This window comes from Vombatus ursinus, unplaced genomic scaffold, assembly GCF_900497805.2.
Source record: "Vombatus ursinus unplaced genomic scaffold, bare-nosed wombat genome assembly UNPS02014779.1, whole genome shotgun sequence".
NCBI classification, from domain to species: domain Eukaryota; kingdom Metazoa; phylum Chordata; class Mammalia; order Diprotodontia; family Vombatidae; genus Vombatus; species Vombatus ursinus.
The window spans coordinates 2,971,460-2,986,457 of NW_020954557.1; the positions used below are offsets into that span (position 1 = coordinate 2,971,460).

At 36.4% G+C, this 14,998-nt stretch overlaps 1 pseudogene; it reads right to left on the reverse strand.

The window, feature by feature from the left end:
• Nucleotides 1-8,309: 8,309 nt before the first annotated feature.
• On the reverse strand, nucleotides 8,310-12,239 carry LOC114045799 (annotated as a pseudogene).
• Between the last annotated feature and the right edge of the window lie 2,759 nt (nucleotides 12,240-14,998).

Consider the following 14,998-nt stretch of genomic DNA (forward strand, 5'->3'; position numbering starts at 1 on the left):
TACTTTCTTGTATATGATAACTTCTCATTTTTTATGCTTGTAGTTTGGTGTTGCCTTTGATCTTTTTTCCCCCTGGGAAATTTATAGTTTAACTATACACAGATAACTGAATTAGTAACAAGTTGTTTATTTTCTGTCAAGGTATAGTGATATTCTTTTTTTTATGGTATTTGAGGATTATTATGTCCAGTGTCTTGAAACTGTACTTAAATAATGTATTTATGATATATAGTTGAGAAACCTCTTGTTTCTTGATTCTGAGCCAAGTTTTTCAAGATATTTTTCATGGTATCCTCCTATGTCACATTTTCATTGAAGGCACCATGCATTAACATATATGTTAATATCACTGCTTCTTAAGATCCATCCTTTTTAAAAAATATTATTTTTCCAGTTATACATAGAGACAATTTTTAACATTCATTTTGTTTTTTTAATTTAAAGTTTAATAGCATTTTATTTTTCCCCTAGTTACATGTCAAGAACATTTTAGCATTATTTGTATAAGATTTTGAGTTCCAAATTATTCTCTGAAAATGGTAGACAGTTTGATATAGTTTATTCATGTGCTATCATGTAAAAATATTTCAATATTAGTCACAGTTGTGAAACAAGAAACAGATCAAAAGAAAAAAATGCAAGAAAGAATAAAGTAAATGAAAAAAATATGCTTTGATCTGTGTTCAGAATCCATTAGTTCTTTTTCTGGATGTGGATAGCATTTTCCTTCATGAGCACTTTATACTTGTCTTGGATCATTGTGTTGCTGAGAAGAGCTGAGTCATTCATAGTTTATCATCACATAATGTTGCTGATATTGTATACAATCTTTTCCTGGTTCTGCTCATTTCATTTTGCATCAGTTCATACTAGTCTTCCCAGGTTTTTCTAAAATCTGCCTGTTCATCATTTCTTATTGCACAATAGCATTCCCTGTATACCACAGCTTGTTCAGCCACTCGCCAATTGATGGTCATCCCCGCAATTTCCAATATTTTCCCACAATGCAAAGGGCGGCTATAAATATTTTTGCACTTCTTCATATGCCTATAGATGGCTTTGATTTCTTCATCTGAAAACTGCCTATTCATATCCTTTGAACATTTATCAATTGGAGAATGGCTTGCATTTTTATAAATTTGACTCTGTTCTCTATATATCTGAGAAATGAAACCTTTATCACAGGCACTTGCTATAAAGAATATTTTTCAACCTTCTGATTTCCTTCTAATCTTGATTGTATTGGTCTTGTTTACACAAAAGCCTTTTAACTTAATAGAATTAAAACTATCTATTTTACGTTTCATAATACTCTCTATCTCTTGTTTGGTCATGAATTCTTCACCTCATCATAGATCTGACAGGTAGATTATTCCCTGCTCTTCTAATATACTTATGGTGTCACCTTTTATGTCTAAATCATGCACTCATTTTGATCTTATCTTGTTTTACGGTGTGATTTATTGTTCTATACCTAGTTTGTGTCCTATCATTCTAGTTTTACCAGCAGTTTTTGTCAAATAGTGAGTTCTTATCCCAAAATCTGGGGTCTTTGGGTTTGTCAAACACTAGATTACTATGGTTGTTGACTGCTGTGTTTTGGGTACCTACTGCTTTATAATGTAGTTTGAGTTCTGGTATTGCTATGCTACCTTCCTTTGTATTTTTTTTCATTAATTCCCTTGATATTGACCTTTTGTTCTTCCACATGAATATTGTTATTTTTTTTTAGCTCTATAAGATAATTTTTGGTAATTTGATTGGTGTAGCATTGAATAAGTAAATTAGTTTAGGCAGAATTGTCATTTTTATTATATTGGTTTGGCCTACCCATGAGCAATGGATATTTTCCCAATTGTTTAGATCTGACTTTATTTTGTATGGAAAATGTTTTGTAACTGTGTTCATAGTTGCTGGGTCTGTCTTGGCAGGTAGATTCTCAAGTATTTTATATTGTTTACCATTGTTTTAAAGGGAATTTCTCTTTCTATCTCTTGCTATTGGGCTTTATTGGTTTTATAAAATAATGCTAGTGATTTATGTGGGTTTATCTTATATACTGCAACTTTGCTAAAGTTGTTAATTATTTCAAGTAAATTTTTAGTTAATGCTCTAAGTCCTCTAAGTATGTCATCATATTATTTACAAAGAGTGATAGTTTTGTTTCCTCATTGTCTAGTATATTTCATTCTGTTTTTTTTCCTTTTTTTATTGTTACCACTAACATTTCTAGTACCATATTGAATGATAGGGGTGATAATGGGCATTCTTCTTCATCCTTGTTCTTATTGGGAAGGCTTCTAGCTGATTACCATTACATATAATGCTGGTTTTAGATAGATACTGCTTATCATTTTAAGGAATGCTCCCTTTATTCCTATGCTCTCTAGTGTTTTTAATAGGAAAGGATGCTGTATTTTGTCAAAAGATCTTTCAGCATCTATTAAGATAATCATATGATTTCTCTTGGTTTTGTTATTGATATTGCCAATTATGCTGATAGTTTCCCTAATATTGAATCAACCTTGCATTCCTTGTATAAATCCCACCTGGTCATAGTGTGTAATTCTTGTGATATATTGTTAGTCTTTTGTCCAACATTTTTGCATCTATATTCACTAGGGAAATTGGTATAATTTTCTTTCTCTGTTTTAACTCTTTCTGCTTCAGGTATCAGCACCATATTTGTGTCATAAAAAGAGTTTGGTAGGATTCTTTCACCTATTTTTCCAAATAGTTTATATAATATTGGAATTACTTGTTTTTTAAATGTTTGGTAGAATTCACTTATAAACCCATCTGGCCCTGAGGATTTTTTCCTAGGGAGTTCATTAATGGATTGTTCAATTTCTTTTTCTAAGATGGAGTTATTTAGGCATTCTATTTCCTGATCTGTTAATGCAGTTAATTTTTATTTTTGTAAATATTCATCAGTTTTGCTTAGATTGGCAGATTTTTTGCCATATAATTAGATAAAATATTTCCTAATAATTGCTTTAATTTTATCTTTATTGGTAGTGATTTCACCTTTTTCATTTTTAATACTAGATATTTGGTTTTCTTCTTTTTTTAAATCAAATTAACCAATGGTGTATCTCTCTGACTGTTTTTTTTTCATTAAACCAGCTCCAAGATTTATTAGCTCAATAATTGTTGTTTTTTAAACTTTCAATCTTATTAATCTCACCTTTGATTTTCAGGATTTCCAATTGGGCTCCCAATTGGGGATTTTTAATTTGTTCTTTTTCTAGTTTTTTTAGTTATGTGCTTCAATTCATTGATCTGTTCTTTTTCCATTTTGTTGGGGTAAAAATTTAGAGAAATAAATTTTCCCCTAAGTACTGCTTTGGCTGCATCCCATAAATTTTGGTATGTTGTCTCATTGTTGTCATTCTCTTTATTGAAATTGATTGTTTCTATGACTTGTTCTTTGACCCACTTATTTTTTTATTTTTTTTTTGGCTAGGCAATGGGGTTAAGTGACTTGCCCAGGATCACACAGCTAGTAAGTGTTATGTGTCTGAGGTCAGATTTGAACTCAGGTCCTCCTGAATCCAGAGTTGGTGCTCTATCCACTGTGCCACCTAGCTGCCCCAACCCACTGATTTTTTTAGGGTTAGATTATTTAGTTTCCAATTAATTTTTAGTCTATACTTCCACTGACCTTTGTTGAACATAATTTTATTGCATTATGATCTGAAAAGAATACATTTAATATTTCTGCCTTTTTACATTTGATTTTGAGGTTTTTATGCTTTATTACATGGTCAGTTTTTGTGTAGGTGCCATGTGCTACAGAGAAAATGTATATTCTTTTCTGTTTCCTTTCAGTTTTCTCCAAAGGTCTGTCACATCTAACTTTTCTAATATTCTATTTACCTCCTTAATTTCTTTTTTGTTTATTTTTTGGTTGGATTTATTGAGTTCTGAGAGGACAGTTGAGCCCCCCCCCCCCCCCCCGACTAGTATAATATTTCTGTCTATTTCTTCTTGTAACTCACTTAACTTTTCCTGTAAGAATTTTGATGCTGTACCCCTTGGTGCATATATCTTTAGTATTGATATTGCTTTGTTGTTTATGGTACCTTCTAGCAAGGTGTAGTTTCCTTCTTTATCTCTTTTAATTAGATCTGTTTCTGCTTTTACTTTGTCTGAGATCAGATTTTCTACCCCTGTTTTTTTTTTAAACTTCAGCTGAAGCATAATAGATTCAGCTCCAGCCCCTTACCTATACTCTGTGTGTCTCTCTCTGCTTCAAGTGTGTTTCTTGTAAACAACATATTGTAGGATTCTGGTTTTTGATCCATTCTGATATCCACTTCTGTTTTATGGGAGAGTTCATGCCATTCACATTCACAGTTATGCTTACTGTGTATTTTGCTCCATCCTATTCTTCTTCCTGTTTGTCCTCTCTCTCCTTAGTCCTCTCTCCTCCTTTCCCTCTTCACTAGTGTTTTGCTTCTGTTTACCACCTTCCCTTATCTGCCCTCCCTTCTGTCATTCCCCACCACTTACTTGATCTCCTCCCCTCCTACTTCCTTTTTAGGTAAAATAGATTCCTATATGCAACTGATTGTGTATATTATTCCCTTTTTGAGCCAATACTGATGAGAGTAAAGTTCAAGTAATGCTCATTGCCCAACCTCCCATCTTCCCCTCCTCTGTAATAGGTCTTTCGCACCTCTTCATGTGAAATAATTTACCCCATTCTACCTCTTCCTTCCTTCTGTACCATTGTACTTCTCTTTCTCATCCCTTAATTTTTTCTGTCATTCCCTCAAATTCAACTTTACACCCATACTCTCTGTCTATGTATAATCCTTCTAGTTGTACTATTAGTGATACAATTTCAAAAAAAAATTACAAATATCATCTTCCCATACAGAGATGTAAATAGTTTAGTTATGTTGAATCCCTTATGTCTTCTTCTCCCTTTTTACCTGTTTTTTTTTTTTCTTTTGGGTCTTGACATTGGAGGTCAAATTTTTGGTTTAGCTCTGGTCTCCTTCTGAAAGCTTGAAATCCTCTATTTAATTGAATGACTATTTTTTCCCCTTGATGTATTATACTTAATTTTGCCAGGTAAGTGATTCTTGGTTGTAGCCCTAGTTCCTTTGCCTTCAGGAACATCATGTTTTATGACCTCCAGTCTTTTAATGTTGCAGCTGTGTAATACTGATTGTGACTCTCCAATATTTGAATTGTTTCTCTCTAGTCACTTGTAGTATTTTTTCCTTGACCTGATAGTTCTGAAATTTGGCTTTAATGTTCCTTGGAGTTTTTATTTTGGGATGTTTTTCTTGATGTTATTGATGGATTTTTTAAATTTTGCCCTGTGGGCCTAGGTCTTGCTGTTTTTTCATTCTTTTGAATTTGATTGATCTTGATGTCTCATAGAGTCATTAGCTTCCACTTGCCCAATTCTAACTTTTAAGGAGTTGTTTTCCCCAGTTAACTTTTGTATTTTCTTTTCCATTTGTCCAGTTGTGCTTTTTAAGCAGTCATTTTCTTTTTCCAAGCTGTTGACTCTTTTTTCATAATTCTCTTACACCACTCTCATTTCCTTTCTCAATTTTTCTTCTACCTCACTTATGTGATTTTAAGCTCCTTTTTTAGCTCTTCCATGAGTTCTTTCTGGGCTAGAGACCCCTTCCCATTTTTCTTTTGGGTTTTTAGGTGTTTTGACATTGTTGTCCTCTTCTGAGTTGGTGTCTTGGTCTTCCCTGTCACCATAATAACTTTCTATGGTCGTATTCTATTTTTGTTGTTTTTTGCTCATCCTTTTTTGGGAGCTTTCCCCCTTTCTTTTAAATTTGATCTCTGCTTCAAGGGTGGAAGGGGCTCTGTCTCAGGTTTCTTGTGCCCATGGCTGCAGACCCTGGCTGTTTACCTGGTGCTGTGCTGATGCTGCCCTGAGGCCCATTAAGATTCCTTGTGTCTGCTGCTATATTGAGGAAGTGAGGTGGAAAGTGGCTGGTGCTGCTGGGGGCCATGACAGTTTACCTGGTGCTGAACTGGGGTCCCAGTGGTAGACTCTGGCATGTGCTGAGGCTGGGTAGGGGTTTTTCTGCATTTCCACAGGGCTACATTGAAGCATGTGGAAGTCTGGCTGCTGGAGGATGCCTCTTTGTCTGGGCTACTCTGAAGCACTTGGTGGTTTGTGAAGTTAGAGTCTGTTAGTTCCCCTGGCTACACTAAGGCACATGGCAGGGGTTGGAGGAAGACAGTCCTGGTGTTGGTGTTAGCCTGCCGCACCACACTGGTGCTCAGGATCTCCCACTGGTTTGCTGATGTGAGGCTTGTTGCTGGCTTGCTGGCATGCTTCCTGTCCTGGATTGTGCTCTCCTTTTACCCAAATGAGACAGACCTTTCTTGCTGATTTTCCAAGTGTCCTGGGCTAAAAGACTGCTTTACTCCATCTTTCCACTGGCTCCACTGTTCTGGAGTGCTATTTTATGGTTGATTGGAGATGAATATGGGAGAGCTATAGCAATTTACTGCTTATTCCACCATCTTGGCTCCTGGAAGTCCTCAATATTCATTACAATTTTTTTTAGTTCCAAATTTCTCCCTCCCTCCCTCCCTCTCCACCCCTTTCTTAAGATGGTAAGCAATTTGATATAGGTTATGTATGTGCAATCATGTAAAACATATTTCTATATTAGTCACATTGTAAAAGAAGAAATAGACCAAAAAAAAGAACCTTGAGAAAATAAAGTGAAAATAATATGCTTTGATCTGAATTCAGATTCCATCAATTCTCTCTCTGAGTGTGGATAGCATTATCCATTGTGAGTCCTTTGGAATTGTCTTAAATCATTATATTGCTGAGAAGGGCTAAGTCCATCAAAGTTGATCATTACACAATGTTGCTATTATTGTGTACAATATTCTCCTGGTTCTGTTTACTTCATTTTGCATGAGTTCATATAAGCCTTTCCAGATTTTCCTGAAATCTGCCTGCTGATCATTTCTTATAATACAATAGTTTCCATTACATTCATATATCACAACTTATTCAGCCATTCCCCAATTGATGGGCATCCCCTCAGTTTCCAATTCTTTGCTGCCACAAAAAGAGTTGCTATAAATATTTTTTTGTAATCTCATTGGGATGCATACCTAGTAGCAGCATTACTGAACCAAAGGATATGACACAGTTTGATTGCCCTTTGGACAATCCAATTTTGGGAAATTGAAATTGCTCTCCAGAATTGTTGGATCAGTTTAGAATTCCACCAACAGTGCATTAATGTCCCAATTTTCCCATATTTCCTCCAAAATTTAACATTTTCCTTTTCTGTCATATTAGACAATCTACCAGGGGTGTTTTAATTTGCATTTCTTTAATCAATAGTGATTTAGAACATTTCTTCATATGACTATAGATAGCTTTGATTTCTTCATCTGAAAACTGCCTGTTTATATCCTTTAGTCTCTTATCAATTGCAGAATGATTTGTATTCTTATACATTTGACTCGGTTCTCTATATATTTGAAAGATGAGTTATTTATCAGAGACACTTACTGTAAATATTGTTTCCCAGCATTCTGCTTTCCTTCTAATCTTGATTGCATTGGTTTTGTTTATGCAAACCTTTTTAATTTGATATAATCAAAATTATCCACTTTACCTTTTGTAATACCATCTATCTCTTGTTTGGGCATAATGTCTTCCCTTCTCCATGGATTCGACAGGTAAACTATTGTTTTCTCTCCTAATTTTCTTTGTCCTTTTTTTTTGAGAAACAGTTCAAAAAACATTTTCTATATGATTACTTTCCTGATCTTGCCATGGTGCTGATGTCCATTCTCTTTCTCTCTGGGTCTGTCTTTCTCTCTGTCTCTGTCTCTTTCCAAACTACCTTATAATTTTTTTAGGGGTGGTGCCTCATATTGCACAGGTTCATAGGATGCACTAATTTGGGAAAAGGAGGAAGAAAAGAAAGGCATTTATGAATACAAATTGGTCCTTTGTTTAGGTTGCATTTCTAGGTAAAGAAAAGTGAAGTTTACGTGAGAGTCAGGAGAAAAGTCAAAGGCATTTCACTGGCAGATCCAAACATTCTTCTGCATTCCGTCTTTTGTCAAAAAGGAGCTCAGTCTTATTTCCATGCAAGAGCTAGCTACTCACACCTGGAAATATGAAATCTTTTATACTTGCATGCATGCCTCCCATTCTATATAAAGAATATGAAACTTAACACTGATTGACCATCATCCTTTAAGGGGATTCATGCTAAGTCTCATTATAATCCATGATACAAAGCTGTCCAACACTTTCCTGGGTTTTGAGAGATGAGTGAGGGTCATGTAGGTCCTGGGGAAGGAAGTTGGGTTTCCTTCATTTCCCTGCTTGGATCTTTGTACAGTTCAGTCTTTATTGTCTCAGAAAGGTTGTTGTTGATCAAGCTATGCTCTTCACACTGGCTGTCACTCTTGTTAAAAAACAACTCTGGAGCCATTATGTCCAGGAAGTTCTTTGAACTGGGAAGTGTGCCAACAGTCACAAAGATGGTGGAAAGTTCTGAAACTGTTATATTCCACCAATTGCTGAATGTTCTGGCCCTCTGGTTTGGAGGTTTCTTGGGAGTAGAAAGCTCGGTACTGCTGGTATTACTTCCTCCACTTATTCTGCTATCACTAGTGATTTGGCTGCTACCAGACTTGGGCATCTTGGTCTCACCATTGCATCCAGTGGCCTATTTACTCTGTCCTATCAGTGAATCAGGGCAACCTTTACTACAACAGCCAAACATTTTCTCAGTTGCCTTAGCCTCAGCCTTTTCTTTAAGTTTTTTTTTTTTTCCAAGAGGCCATCCTTCTCTGGGCTGCCATATAAATCAAAGATTTTTATTTCAAATGCCTGGATAATCCTTTTCTGAGCATCATCTTCCTCTCTACTTCTTGTAGCTGTGCTGTAGACCAAGTTTGACATCTTCCAGGTATTTCTTCTATTCCATTAGAAGATGGTCTAGTTTGCCAAATGAGATTCTAGTTCCATAATCTGATTTTGGGAGGTATCAAGCTGCTGATGGCTTCCATTTTTCTCTAGTTCTTTCCTATAAGAAGTCATCCATCATTATTTCCATTTTCTGTATAGGGTCTGTATGTTTGTTCTGCAATGGCTCCAAATATAACTCATTAATCTACCCAAGGACCAACAGCTGCCTATTCAAGAACTCCATCTGCTCCTGGACCAATTCACTGTTTGAAAGCTTTTGAGAAACTTGGCTAAGCAGTAACTCTCTGGGAGAGACACAGAGTTGTATGCCTCATTATTGGCCTTCTTTATTTCTGACCTCAGATCTGCAATCATATCCCGGGAGTCTTCCAGCTTTGTCTGTAATTCCTGGCCCTGGTTGTAGATTTCCTCCTGATCATGTAACAGCTGTCTGATCTGGCTGTGTAGCTGGGTCACCACAGGGCTATGTTTCTCCTGAAGCTGATTGTATCTGGCCTATTCTTTTTGCAAGCTTACTTCCCACTTGTGGATGTCCTACTCTTAGAACTTCAACTGATCATTCATAGTAGTTTTGGGCCTCTCCAGTGATGTTGCTTTGATCATCTCTCAGAGGAGACATCTGTGCTGGAGAGCATATTTCTGCCTTTTGAAATGCTGAGGAAGTCACTGACTGTGTAGCAACAGCAATTTGTTTCAAAGGGTGTGAATCTCATCTGAGGGTAGAGAGCCTCCAAAGTGGGCCCAATTGACAGACTTGCTGGGCAAAGACAATTCATTCAACTACTTGATATGTGAATCTCCTCCCTGTGGTTTCAGCTTATCCAGTACTTCCACTAGGGAAATAGAGGGCATGTAATCTTCCTCTGTGTTTCCTTTTGTTTTCTTAAATAGGTCTTTAGTCTTCTTTCTAACAAAATGGTAAGCAGTCTTTAGTAGTGTCTTCTCAAAAAAGGTGATCATATGGGGGAGGTTGTCCACTTCCAAACCCTTCTTTTTTCTGAGATGGAATTTTACAAGGGCTAAGTGTGAGGATGTTCAGCTCCAATGAAGTCTGATTTTCCCTGTTACCAGGAGGGTTTTCTTCGGCACACCCACATGGCCAATCTATGGGAGTAAAGGCTTGCTTTGCTGTGTCAAGCTCAAAATTGTCCAGAGAGGAAGTTAGAGGTTCAGTGCTCATATTGGTATGATGAGTGTTGGAAGATGTTGAATAGGACTTTCTCTCGAGAACATGGGAGACTGTCTCGATAGAAAGAAGAGTCAAATCATCCTCAAAGTACCACAAGCTCAGTATCTGCTGTAGTGATCTCAGATAGCTTCTTTGATATTGTAGCTTCTTCCTTATCTTTCTCAACATGATCTTTTCTAGTGACTAGATTACCTAAAAACCCTGGAAGATCACTTAGAGTGACAGAACCTTTATTGTCAGATCTTTCTTTTAATCCTCTTATTATTAGAAAGTTGTTGCTCTCAGTGTAGACATGGTCTCACAGAATCTGTTCACCTTTTGGGGGACCTTGACTGCAACCTGAGGGAGTGGGGAGGTTGCTGGTGTTCTCAGAGGAGTTCCTTTCCTACCAGATGTACCAAAGACTTTGAGATAAGGGTGTGACAACTGAACTGGGGCATTTCCAGGTGAAGTTGGAGGAGTGGTCATACCACAGACTGCAGAGCAGCTCTATATAGCAGCTTATGATGATTCAGTTGATAGCTATGTTGATGACTCAGTACCAGTAGCTGCCCTGCTATGTTTAACAATGTCAGCTCTGGAGTGGAACAAGGGGTAGAAGCAGAACTCCCTTAGCTATTCTGTGTCAACATAAGGTCTGACGGTGGCAAGAGTTGGACAATGATGAAAACATGTTGAGATCTGCTGAGACACAGAATAGCCATCTTTACATGAGGCTTTGGTAGGGTCCAGAGAAATTTTGGCACATTCTATTTTAATATCATGAGTTTCTAATCTCTTCCATCTGTGTGGGTCCAGTTAATGGTCCTTGGATCCAGTCACTAATTCTGAATGAATTCAAACATGTTCCCTCATTGAGTTAACTACTTCTTCAAAGGACTACAAGTTTTCCTTTATACTATAATGAGAAAGTAGAAAGGAGACAAAGTTGCAAGATTACATTCCATAAAGGTGATGAAAGACAACATAACCACTGGCATGAAGATGGATGAGACAAAATTCTGTCACGTGACCTGGATTCTTCAGGCACCATGATGAAAGATGGCCAAAAATATAAATGAAGTCATGAAGGTATTATTTGCTTGACTGTGGAATCACTGGCAGCATGATTGTTAAGACTAAAATTCCTGTTGGGAATATTACTACATCTGTATCAGTCTTGAGACACTTAAGCATGGGTGGCAAGAGAGGAACTTTAAAAAGCTTATGCTTCCATGGTGGTTGCAGGTTTATGACATGCCCCAGTAATGAGAGGATGATAAACAAGTAGTAGCTTTGCCTACGTATTCATTAATTTTGTCCATGAGATCCTTTTCATGAGGCTTTTTCAATGTAATCAGGATTCACAACACCTGTTTAAAATCCCTTTGACCCAGCAATAGCACTTCTAGGCCTGTATCCCAAAGAGATCATACAAATGGGAAAAGGACCCACATGTACAAAAATATGTATAGCAGCTCTTTTTGTGGTAGCAAAGAATTGGAAATTGAGAAGATGCCCATCAATTCAGAAATGGCAGAACAAGTTGTGGTATATGAATATAATGGAATACTATTGTGCTATGAGAAATGATGAGTGGGCAGACTTCAGAAAAACCTGGAAAGACTTGTATGGTCTGATGCTGAGTGAAGTGAGCAGAACCAGGAGAACATTGACACAGTAATAGCCATGCTGTGTGACGACTAATATTGATAGACTTAACCTTTCTCAGCAATGCAAGGATCTAAGACTTCTCCAAAGGCCTCATGATGGAAAATGCTATCCATATCCAAAGAAAGAACAATGGAGTTTGAATGCAGATTGAAGTATACAATTTGCTATTTTTTTCTTCTGGTGTGTTTTGTTTCCTCTTTTTAGTGGTTCCTCCTATTCATTCTAATTCTTACTTACAACATCACTAATGTGAAAATATGTTAACAAAAAAAAAGAATTGATTTCCAGATAATAAACTACCAATATGTTTTCAGGCATAGTACCATCAGAATTGAGTTTCTCTTTAAAGACATTTGCTATGTCATCTAACACACCCAGAGTCAAATAATCCAGCATGGAGAGGATTTCACCATTATTTACTTGCTGTGCCATTATCTTATGTGTGATGCTTGTTTTGATACACCCATTAAAACTTCCACAGGTTCTTCATTTATGCCTCTACCAGACTTAATGTTACCAATAATTAATAGACAACCACTTCTCCTCTTGGGCCTCAATTTCCTCATTTGACAAATGAGAGGGCTAGACTAGATGACCTCTAAGGTCTCTTCCAGCTTTAAATCCTGTGAATGAACCACTGTCTCCCCTCCCTTCACTTATTTACCTCTCCCAACTCCTCCAGCCTATGGTGCCACTTCATCTTTTGTATTTGCCTTGTGTATATTTTGCATATACTTAAATTTAATTTAAGGTCCTTGGGCCCTGGGACTATATATATATATATATATATATATATATATTTTCCAGGGCTGTTGTGAGGAGAAAATGAAGATTAAACTTTGCTATTAATTATCATTAATGAACAAATATCCCATGAAATGGTATAACGTATTTCCTTTGGAATTACAATAATACCAATTCTGCCAGTTCTTTTACATGCTTCCCTAAGGATAATCTGCCAACCATCCTTCCATTTTTGTGTATAGTAATCATGTGAATATTGATATGATTTTGATTCAGGTCCTTTACAGAGGTTCTTCATCTAAGGTCTACACATTTCCAAGGGGTATGTGAACTTATATTGAAAACAATTATCTTCATTTTCACTAATCCATAATTGAAATTTATTATTTTCTTAAATTATGAATATAGATAATGAACATTATTCTGAGGAAGTGTCCATAGGCTTCAGCAGACTGTCAAAAGAGTTTATGACACACACGCAAAAGATTAAGAATCCCTGATTTATTTGTATATTGATTCACTGATTGTTGAACAGGTTACTCACATTTAGAGTTGTTGAGTCATTTCAGTCATACTTTACTCTTTGTGACCCCATTTGGGGTTTTCTTGGCAAAGATGCTAGAATGGCTTACCATTTCCTTCTCCAGCTTATTTTACAGATGAGTAATGGAGGCAAACAGAATTAAGTGACTTGTCCAGGGTCACACAGCTAATAAGAGTCTGAGGTCAGATTTGAACTCAGGAAGATGAGTCTTTCTAACTACAGGCCTGGCACTCTATCCACTGTGCCATCTAGCTGCCTCCATATTTAGAGTACCAATAGTTGAAGGAATGATTTTAGATAGTCTACAAATTGTGTGATTTTTAGTATCTTTTGCCCCATTCGTGGTTTGGAAATAAATGCAAAAAAACTTTAAGCATACTTCTTTCCCAATACTTCCAAATGTTTTTACTCCTCAAATTTTCCAGGCTGTGCATTTAAAGCATAATTTCAGTATTCACTTCACAGAGTTTAGTCAGATATTCCAAATACTACTTTGAAAACCTATTAGTGGTTTCAAATGAGCTTTTAAAATTATTTTCTTGAAAATAAATCATGATTTGACAGAGGTAAACAAGTATACTTTAAAATTTGAGTGGGATATGAACTGGCAGAATTATGTCTGAAAGGATTAACAGTAGATTCAAAAGTCCTAGAGGGCTCATGACTCATGATGAATTTCTTCACATGTTCACATCACTTGTTTAAATTTTACATCCTTTCTTCTCCTCAAAATGGTGTCCTTTGTTATCCAACACCCTCCAATTCTCCTTCTGAACTTTGACCCACTTTGGCTTCTGGACTACTTTTGGATTTTTTTTTTTTACCTTGCTCAGGGACTTGCTCATTTTAATAAATCAACTGTGCCATCACTCTCACCAAAGAAAGTGAGAGCCATATTTAGTGATCGAATATAGTGGTTTGATTGACCCTGGGATAAATTGCAAGCACTGGAACTACCTGTCAGAAGATGAGTGAATATGGTTCCTCATTGAATTAGAAAGAGATTTTAACCCATCTTCTTTGGACCTTGACTTGTAGTTGTAATAGAATATCAATTTGATAATATTCAGAAGCAGTCTAAAGTAGTGCTTCATAATAGCACAGTGCAAACTCTATTTTAAATAGCCTAAATTGTTATGAGTTTGAAATATGTCTGTCTGTTAGCATTAAATCAATTCCTGTTTCATTAAGTACAAAATTATACCATTTTCCTTCCTCACATTTCCTCCTTTATCTTTCATTGCTTGGCCTTCAGAGGCAGTATCACAGTGCTGCTAATACAAAATATGCCAGTAAACTTCAGCATCTGCTTCTCTTGCCAGTGGAAGCTCAGGTACTCCATTTCCCTACAATAGCACATGGGGATATTCAAAGTTTTAGTGTCTTAAATATCTGAAACATTCAGAATTTTTGCTAAATATTAAGGCTGATGAAAGTGATCTGGCAAACAGTCACATTCCTCTTGCCTGGGATATGGGATAACATGCTGGGAGAATATAATCATAAAAATTTTAGACCTGGAAGGGACCTTAGAGAGTTATGAATTTTAGAGCTGTAAGGCATCAGTTTCCTTATTTTAGTGATTATCCATCTACAAATAAGCTTGAGTTTCCTCTTTCCTAGACAAGCCCTTCTTATACCCTACTGCCACCCAAAATGTCATCCTATCTCTCTATTCACCTTCATTACTAAACAGATAGAAAGTATAACCTGCAATTGCTCCCTTCACTCTTGGTAACTCACTCCTTCCTCAATCCTCAGCAATCAGATTTCCATCCAGCAAACTAAAACTTCTCTCTCCAAGTTAACAACAAAACAAAACAAAACGAAACAAAACAAAACATTACATCATTACTTCCAAATTCAATACTTTTTTTAAATCCTGAAAGGCAAACTTTCAACA